Here is a 10,012-nt window from a genome sequence, read left to right on the forward strand (position 1 = left end):
CTTTATATTCACCTTACACATTCTCATTCAAAGTAACATCAAGTCAGAATTTCCCAGTGACAATGAAAGGCCCAGTTTACCTAGAACATCACTGTAAAGCTGACTCCAGGACTTCTCATTAAATATTTGGAACCAAAAGTCAAAATACAGCACCTGTAACATATTCTTCACCCTTTCCACGAATGTCATACGGTCACTTAGTTCTGACAGAACCACAGGCACATAGGAAGGGGGGAGTGGAAGCCCCCCGCTGTACTTTTCACATCTGTATCCAGGACAGAAGCGGAGACTGTACACCAAAGGTGTCTTAAGCAGTTCTGCCAGCAGCTCACCACAGGGACTCACGGCATCAGCGAGAATGACATCAAACTTAGATCCATGGAGTTTTTTCATAAGACTCTTGTTCCAAACTACTGCTTTGCAGAAACTTTCAATGATGTCTGAACATTCACTGAAGAATTTTTGCACTTTTGAATAATATGTCCAGAATGAATGTTTTTGAAAATCATATGTCCATTCACCTAGCCATTTTCCAATAGTATATTCATGATCATCTTTACTCAAAGGTACAGGGTAAATCTCAAAATTAATAGAAGATTCATTGCTAGGCCCAATGAGAATAGAAGCAGAAGACACAAGAACGGTGACATCATGACCTCTGTGCACTAGTTCATCCAGAATTATCTTGATATTCATCCAATGGCTGTAGTCTGTGGGCCACACTAGCACTTTCCCACAGGCTCCATGTCTAAAGTAGCATATGAGCTGTAGCAACAGGAAAACTGAAGTCTGTTTCAGATACATCTTCCTGAAAGGGAATGCTTTTGATATCTGTCATTCTTTGCATATTTCCTGCTTTTGTGTCAAGTTCACTCAATCAAGAAGTTAACATATAACCTCTAAACTCATCACCGACTAGATGAATCTGATGATGTAATATCCTGTGTAAATACCCCCATGGAACATGAACTCAAGAATAACAAAGTTTGTCTTTCTTTTTGTCCCTGATACTATTGAGCTAAAATCGATTCACTTCTTATAAGCAAGTATCCTGTCTTGAATATAACGTATTAGAGTATTGAGAGTCACAGAAAGAAAGCCTGTATTTTTAAAGTAAGTTAACATAGCAGTAAAGATCAAACAAGTATCTGAGTGAATCAGCATTTCTTAGACCTTGGTGTCTGTTAAAAAATTGGATATATATAATTCATTATGTTATATTGCTTAGTCCATCAAATTGCCATATTTCTCCCAGAATTAGAACGTGATCCTATAATGTTCAGGAAAGGAAGAATCTTACGATACTTCTCTTATATAATACACAATTACTTGGGCCCTGGATATTCTTTGGTAGACATGTCTTCAAGTATGTTCTTTTTAGGTTCCTTTTGTCATGAGAAACATCATTATTAGAAGGAATTTTGAGAGCATGGGGGTTCGTTCTACTTAGAGTTGTAGTACATAAGGAAGGGAAGTTAGGGCAGGAATTGAAGGGAGGAATTTGGAGGTAGGAACTGAAGTAGAGGCCATAGAGGAACAATACTGGTTTATCCTGATGGCTCTCTCAGTTCTCTCTCTTACATCCAGCACCACAATTCCAGGGATTCCAACAGTCCCAGTGAGATGGGCTTTTCTACAGCATTCATCAAACAAGAAAATGATCCACAATCTGTTTTAAGTATTTTACGTGCTAAGGTTCCCTCCTCTCAGATGGCATTAACTTGTATTGAGATAACTAAAAATTCACTAACGTGAACCAGTGTCATACCTCTCCTAGGATTTCACCATAATAGAATCTTTTTGGAGATGAATTTGCTTGCAATGCTTCCATGCTCTTGTAAGTAACTCCTCCCACATGCTCTTGTAAACAACTCAATAAATTCCTTAGCTCACTATGTCACACCTTAGTGGATTCAGAACTATGGATTTTTAATTGTTGCTGTTGTGTTTTTCTCTCTTTACCTTTGTTTTTCCTTCCTTCCTTCCTTCCTTCCTTCCTTCCTTCCTTCCTTCCTTCCTTCCTTCCTTCCTTCCTTCCTTCCTTCCTTCTTCCTTCCCTCTTTCCCTCCTTCTGTCTCTCTTCCTTTTCTTTGTTTCTTTCATTCTTTTGTGTATTTTCTGGTCTCTTCCTCTTTCCCTCCATCCTTCCCTTTGCTCCACCCCCTCTTTCTCTCTTTCTTTCACAATGCATTTTCCGATCTTAATAGACATTAGTTCTTATATTTTCAGGCAAATCATGTTTTGTAACTGTATCCCAAAGAGCAAGAGGTACAGATAAAATCAAAGGTTATTCTAGGATAGGCACTTTGTGTGACTGTTGTAGATTATATAAATCCAACTGAGACTCAGCTGCTGGCTTGTAAAGAACTTCCTTTTATATGGATGGTATTACAACACACACACACACACACACACACACACACACAAACACACACAGGATATATGATGCTCTTTTCCTCACTAGTTTCTAATGTGGAAGGACAAATGTAAAACAAAAGGGAAGACAATATAGAAATGATGTTTTTCTGTTTCATAGAGATGGTGGGGGACATACAAAATTTCCTCTCTTGTATATTAATATGTCCATGGCTACTGCCACTGTTTCAGGCTTGTGTATTTCAGTAATACTAGGAGAGCATGTTTCAGTGTGGATGTTCACTTCCTAGTATTCTGACTGTTAACAATCATGGTGATCTCTCTTTCATCATATTCTATGAACTTTAGGTATAGGAACTATGATGTAGATGTGTCTATTGGGGAAACTTTTCTGAACTTTTGATATATGCATTGTGCCTGGCTGTGCTTTTCTGTGATGGATATCTGTTATGTAGATGCTGATGAAGTATGGTAGTCATGCTGTGATGATTTCAATAGGAAAAGACCCCATAGGCTCATATATTTGAATTCTGGGTAACCAAGGAATGTCACTATTACGGTTTTGTGGCCTTTTGGAGTAGCTATGATCTTGTTGGAGACAGTGTGTTACTTGGTGTGGGTTTTGGTGTTTCAAGTGGTCAAGGCAGGCCCAGAGTCTCTCTCTCTCTCTTCTGCTACCTGTGGATCCAGATGTAGAAGTCTCAGATACTTTCTAACACCATGTCTACCTGCAAGCCACTATATTTCCCATTGTGATACACTGGACTAAACTTGTCAATTGCCATTAAGTCTCAATCAAATGCTTTCCTTTGAAGAGTTGCCATGGTCAGAGTGTCACTTTTTACACTAATAGAACATTTACTAAGATACATACATATAGATATGAGGATTAGATTTAGAATGTAGTAAGGAAGTGTGCTGCTCTAGGAAAGTTAAAGTAGTAGATTTATTTCTAAGGTCAATGATGTCTGTAGCCACAAAACTGGCTATGTGTTCAGTACCAGACATTCTTTTCCTCCAGCACAATATACCTGTGCTGACTGATCTTATGTCTGTTTGACACACAAACCACAGTTATCTGAAAGGAGGGAGCTTCTGTTGAAAAAAATGCCTCGGTAAGATCCAACTCTGTGGCATTTTCTTAATTAGTGATTAATTGTCAGAGCGCCCTACCTGCTTTCAGTGGTGCCATATTTGGGATGTTTGTCCTGTGGTTTCTAAGAAATCAGTCTGCGTAAGCCGTGGGAAGCAGGCCAGTAAGCAATACCTATCAGTGGCCTGTTTATCAACTCTTGCCTCCAGATTCTTGCCTTACTGGAATTCCTGTTCTGACTTTCTTCAGTCATGAACAGAGATACAGAAGTGTAATCCTCATAAAGTGTTTCTTCCCTACTTTCTTTTGGTCATGATGTTTTGTCATAGCAATAGAAACCCTAAGACAAGCTATTTTCAACTGTGTGTCCAGGTAGTCCAAGTGACTTCCCAACTTTCCCAATGGCTACAGCTGCAGCCCTTTATTGCCACTAAAGGGCTCAGGATGAGACCCTATTCTGAAGATGTCAGGGAATCATGGAGTTGGCATGGCTAGCTGACTTGAGAGTCATGTATCACAGGTATTTTCAGAGTAGAGTATGTGGCTCCTGTGGTAGGAATTTTGCCTTCCAATTTCTGAGAGATTGATTCCCTTCCTTAGACAGCGAAGCATTTACCCTTGTCTCATTGTGTGTTACTTCTATAGTGAAGGAAGTATGAAATCTTTACAGTACAATTTAATTAGTCATAGACATTAATCTTGTGAATGCTGTGAAGCTTTCAAATGTTATTGTATCCTGGTAACTACAACTATATTGATCCAGGCAATTCTCATTATATTCTGTGTATGATAAAGTTATAAACAGTGTCATTGCTCTCAAGAAAACTGACATAGCTTAAGTTATTCTGTGGACCCTCCAGTGGGCTGGGTTTTGTTCCTTGCAGACATATTCAGTAACCATGACCTGAACAGTAAGTGTGTGTGCTTATAGATGTTACCAGAAACATGGACCTGAAATATGATGATTTAAAGAAAGAAATGGGAAAACATAAAAAGTTTAAATTCACAGAACTGCTGGGAATCATAGATAAACAGTTATAAAACACAGAATATTCATTGGAGATACAAAGTTAGGATAGGCAGGGTCAAAGAGAGATATTTGTTTGTAGAAGCTCTGTCAACTTTGTTGCTGGAGGCAGAAGTTAAAGGAGAATTCCATCATTTGATGAAATTCCTGGAATTCATTAGTTATTCTTTCCCTGATGAGGAACCCCTGGATTCCAGAACTTTGTTCCCATTAGGAAGAACACAACAGGAAGAATGAGATGCGAGGGGAAAGAGAAAACGTCTTAGTGATTTTTTTTCAGCTTGGAAGAAAATACTGTCATGGATAAAATGACAGTTAAAATTTAAAAATGAAAGTGATTAGGAAACAATAATAATGGGAATAAAAGAAAACTTAGCATGTGAAGATATATTATCTAATATTTGTGGTGAGGTTTACGGTACTCTTCCTCTTTGTACAAATTTTGTTCCATCATCTCCAGATCCAATTACATCTGCTCCTAAATTGATCCATCAAGTGCAGTTCTTGTCAGCATGAAGATTCTTTTTCACTGCTCCACTCCATCTCTAACCAAGATTATTAAGGAGGTTTCCCATCCCACATTAGAGAATAAATTTCTTCTAAATAAGGGTACATATCCCCAATAAAAGCACCTCTGCTTCATGCCAGCAGATGAGAGAAGACAGGAGAGATTTTCTCTTTTCTGATTGAGTGAACACACCTGATTCTAATAACCCAGGGCAAAGAGTTAGAAACTACTCCTATTTCATTTAAGACTTTTAAGGATCTTAAGCAAGATTGAGCTTACTATGGGTCAACTGCTCCTGTTACACTGTCTCTCCTTGATTCTATTTCTGGGATAGCTTTTCTTTCCTGAATGGAGGATCTTAGCAATCATTAAGGTGAATGATTACTGTGGAATCATTCAGAATGTTCAGAGAGATTTCAGCACCAAGCTTTTAAAAAAATAATATGTCCATGACTTTTAAAATGTTACTAAGTAGACTCATGCATCATGTTGTTCAACAGTAGATCATGCATTCTCCTGAGGCTTATGAAGAAATCAATGCTTGGTTTACAGGCATGGCATAAGTTATCAGATTCTGTGGGAAAAGAGAAACATTATAAAATTAGATTGGGACCTGATGAGCCTTATCAAGATTTTGTTTCTTGTCTTTGGCAGTCACACAGTCACCTGATATTTGATGGGGAGACTTATTAAGCAAGTGGTGTATGATTATGCTAATGCAGAATGCCATCCTACCATCCAATTGTTCTGAGAGAATAGATATTTTAGTTACATATGTCTTTATGATGATATTTTGCCTTCATATACTTAAGGTTTAACTCTAGCTCTGGCTCTCCAAGGGCAGTCAATCAACAAGGAAAAAAGAAATAAACAGTAATGCATAACCCAAGATTATGTAAAAAATTGTTGCTTTAAGGTGAACTAAAGCAGATAGTTTCCTCTTGCTTTTATTATTATTTGATACACTTAATTATTTAATTATCCTTTAATCTTTTTTTACAGTCCAGTTGTTATCCCTTTCTTTTTTTTTAAGATTTATTTATTTATTTCATGTATATGAGTACACTGTAGCTGTCAGGGCATCAGATTCCATTACAGATGGTTGTGAGCCACCATGTGGTTGCTGGGAATTGAACTCAGGACCTCTGGAAGAGCAGTACGTGCTCTCAACCACTGAGCCATCTCTCCAGCCCATTGTTATTTCTTTCTATTCCTCTTGGGCATTATGTGATTCATATTCTGTCTTCTGCCACAGAGTGTAAAATGCTAAGAGATCTGTCTATTAAAGTAATAATGGGATTACCATTTTAAATTTGGAGACATAAATAAAAAATTAAAAATTTTATTATTAATGAATTTAGATGACTTAACACTGGCTTTTGCTATTTTGGACCTCTACAAAAATATTAAAAATTGACAATGGACAATTCTTCTGTATACACTGGCATGTCTTTTCAGAATGTAACACAGAACTCAGATGATTCTATTTGAATGTGACCACTAGTAATCTCCTTCCTTTAGTCTGGACCCTCCTGTAGTTTCAAAAAATATTAAGAGATCTGCAAAGAGAGGAAACAAGGAAGCAGTTTTCCTTAGCTGTATGTGTCAGTGTCCTGTTGGCTCATCTCAGTAGTTTTCCCCAGAGAATATTTCCATAGTATTATGGTGATAGTGGTTGGAGATATTGCTTTGACTTTTCTGTTTTCTGCCTGCTTTACTATTTTAGTCAGCTTCATTGGGCTTCTTTAGGAGCTCTGTCATTGGAGTTTGGGGATGGTGTTGAAGCATAAGGTTTTTTTGTGGTCTCAAACCAAAACATTCATTGCATTTTAGGAGTGTGGCCTCGACGTGTTGACATGGCTGAATTGGGCTTCCTTCTGATGACAGTCACCTAGGGAAGTCTGTGCAGAAGCTTTGTAGTGACTTCTAGGCCTGCAAATGTAGGAATGTTTCTGGGGAGGCTTGGTAAAAATTAGCAATAGCCAATTTAGAATACATTCAGACTCTCTCTTAAATATTAATTTATTTTCCATGTGTGGGTGTTTGGGTAGCATGAATGTCTGTGCAGAATGCTTGTTTCAGGTTCCTGGGGAGGCCAGTAGAGGTCAGAGGAGCCCCTGAGACTGGTGTCAGAGAAGAGTGTGTGCCACTACATGGGAAAACCTATGTCCTGTAAGAACAGTCCAAGCTTTTGACTGCTGTGCCATCTTTCTAAGCCCCTCAGTTTATCTTTTAATTAATAAAAATATACAATTAAAAAACATGGACTAAGGGCAGTAAGATTGCTCTGCTTTGAAGATGTTTGCCACCAACTACACGAACTAAGCTCTGTTCTCCATTAACATGTGATGGAAGAAGAGAACCAATTGTGCTGAGTTGTCCCATGTCCTTTGTACATATGCTGTGTTATGTGTCAGCAGAAGTCAAATCCACTGCATGGGTATCTTGCAACATAAATGTTTCTGCCAAATTTTTCTGTTCCTCTCCGGTTCACCCTAAGGACAAAGCAATCAAGAAGTTAAAGTCTAACCTTTATGTTTTCTCATAAATCAATACTTGGGGCTTTTGATCACATGGACACCTGGATGACATAGAACTCTGATGACCTGGAGACTGTCAAGGTTCATTTCCTATCTCCTTTCTGTTTTAAAGTCATAACCACTTTGCTTACTTTCTCCTTCTCTTAGAAATATAAGGATGAAATATGCAGCTGAATCAAAATCAGTTTAAAAGAGATTTAAAATCTCCGGCAATAAAAAAATATACATAGCATACAACTTATGAATTCAAAAGTTACATTGGTCCATTGATTTGTAAAATTGCATTATATTTGTTAAAAGCAAGGCTTATCGTTAATATTTTTTATGTTTCTATAACAAAATACTTGTGGCATGTTACACTTCATTGAAAATTCTGATAGCTAGAAAGTCCAAACAGCTTGAGATTATTACCTAGTGACAGGTATTTGTCTACATGTTAAAATGTCAGGGCAGTCACACATGAATTTTGTATGTGTAGAGGAGGCCAGTGTGTGGATTACTTCATATCATTTACGACCACAGTATGTACTGTAGTTCTAATGAGCTAAAGTACTCCTAGGAGACACTCGTTATTTTCTTCTAAATATTTTTAATTTTATTTTTAAGTTATTTTACTTATTTATATTCCAGTTGTTCCTCCATTTGGTCCCACAGTTTTTCATCCCATTTCTCCTTCCCTTTGCCTCCCAAAAAGTGATCCCCTCCACCAGACCTTCCCATTCCCTGGGGCCTCAAGTCTCTCTAGGATTAAGCTCATTTTCTCCCATTGAGACCAGAGCAGTTAGACTTCTGCTATCCATGTAGCAGGGCCTCAGATCAGCCCTTGTATGCTCCTGATTGGTGCTAAGTTTCTGGAAGCTGTTTGGAGTCTGGTTTAGTTGAGTCTGTGAGTCTTCTATGGGATCGCTCTCCTTTTCAGCTTCTTCAATCCTCCCCCTAATTCAAAAACAGGAGTCTCTGGATGTCGGTTACTTATAAGGGAGATTGGTCTTAAGTTTTCTTTCATTGTTGGGTCTTTGTGTGGTTTAGGTATGAGTATAATTGTGGAGTCATAAAGCGAATTGGGTAGTGTGTAGTCTGTTTCTATTTTGTGGAATAGTTTATAGAGAATTGGTATTAGGTCTTCTTCGAAGATATGATAGAATTCTGCTCTAAACCCATCTGGTCCTGGGTGGTTTTTTGTTTTGTTTTGTTTTTTGTTTTTGTTTTGTTTTTTGTTTTGTTTTTTTGTAGGGAGACTTTTAATGACTGCTGTTATTTTTTTTCATGGTTATAGGACTATTTATATCGTTTATCTGATCCTAATTAAAGTTTTGTGTCTGGTATCTGTCTAGGAAATTGTCCATTTCATCCAGATTTTCCAGTTTTGTTGAGTATAGGCTTTTGTAGTAGAATCTGATGGGTTTTTTAAATTTCCTCAGTTTCTGTTGTTATGTCTCCCTTTTTATTTCTCATTTTATTAATTTGGATACTGTCTCTGTGCCATCTGGTTAGTCTGGCTAAGTGTTTATCTATTTTATTGGTTTATTTCAAAGAACCAGCTGTTGGTTTTGTTCATTCTTTGTATATTTCTTTTTGTTTTTACTTAGTTGACTTCAGCCCTGAGTTTGATTATTTCCTGCCTTCTACTCCTCTTGGGTGTATTTGCTTCTCTTTGTTCTAGAGCTTTCTTTGTTTCTTCCCTGACCAAGTTATCATTGAGTAGAGGATTGTTCAGTTCCCATGTGTATGTTGGTTTTTCTATTGATTTTATCCTTATTGTAGAGCAGCCTTAGCCCCTGGTGATCTGAGAGGATGCATGGGATTATTTCAGTGTTCTTGTATCTGTTAAGGCCTGTTTTGTTGCCAATTATATGGACAGTTTTAGATAAGGTACCATGAGGTGCTGAGAAAAAGATATATTATTTTGTTTTTGGATGAAATGTTCTATAAATATCTACTAAATCCATGTGGTTTGTAACTTCTCTTAGTATTACTGTGTCTCTGTTTAGTTTCTGTTTCCATGAATGGTCTACTGATGAGAGTTCAGTTTTGAAGTCCCCCTATATCATTGTGTGAGGTGCAATGTGTGCTTTGAGCTTTAGTAGAGTTTCTTGCATGAATGTGTGTGTCCTTGCTTTTGGTGAAGAGGTGTTCAGAACTGAGATTTTGTCTTGGTTGATTCTTCCTTTGATGAGTATGAAGTGTCCATTCTTATCTTTCTTGATAACTTCTGGTGGGTAGTCAATTTTATTTGCTATTAGAATGGCTACTCCAGCTTGTTTCTTGGGACCGTTTGCATGGACAATTGTTTTCCAGCCTTTTATTCTGAGGCAGTGTCTGTCTTTGTCACTGAGGTGGCATTTCCCATATGAAACAAAATGTTGGTTCCTGTTTAAATATCCAGTCTGTTAGTCTGTCTTTTTATTGGGGAATTGAGTCTGTAGAGTGAAAATTATAGATACTGGGTATATAGAATCCTTTTTAGA

General features: G+C 37.5%; 1 pseudogene; it reads right to left on the reverse strand.

Annotated features, from left to right (window-relative positions):
• Nucleotides 1-27: 27 nt before the first annotated feature.
• LOC114635522 lies at nucleotides 28-847 on the reverse strand (annotated as a pseudogene).
• Between the last annotated feature and the right edge of the window lie 9,165 nt (nucleotides 848-10,012).

The sequence above is a fragment of the Grammomys surdaster genome, unplaced genomic scaffold (assembly GCF_004785775.1).
Source record: "Grammomys surdaster isolate TR1022 unplaced genomic scaffold, NIH_TR_1.0 110790, whole genome shotgun sequence".
Taxonomy (NCBI): Eukaryota; Metazoa; Chordata; class Mammalia; order Rodentia; family Muridae; genus Grammomys; species Grammomys surdaster.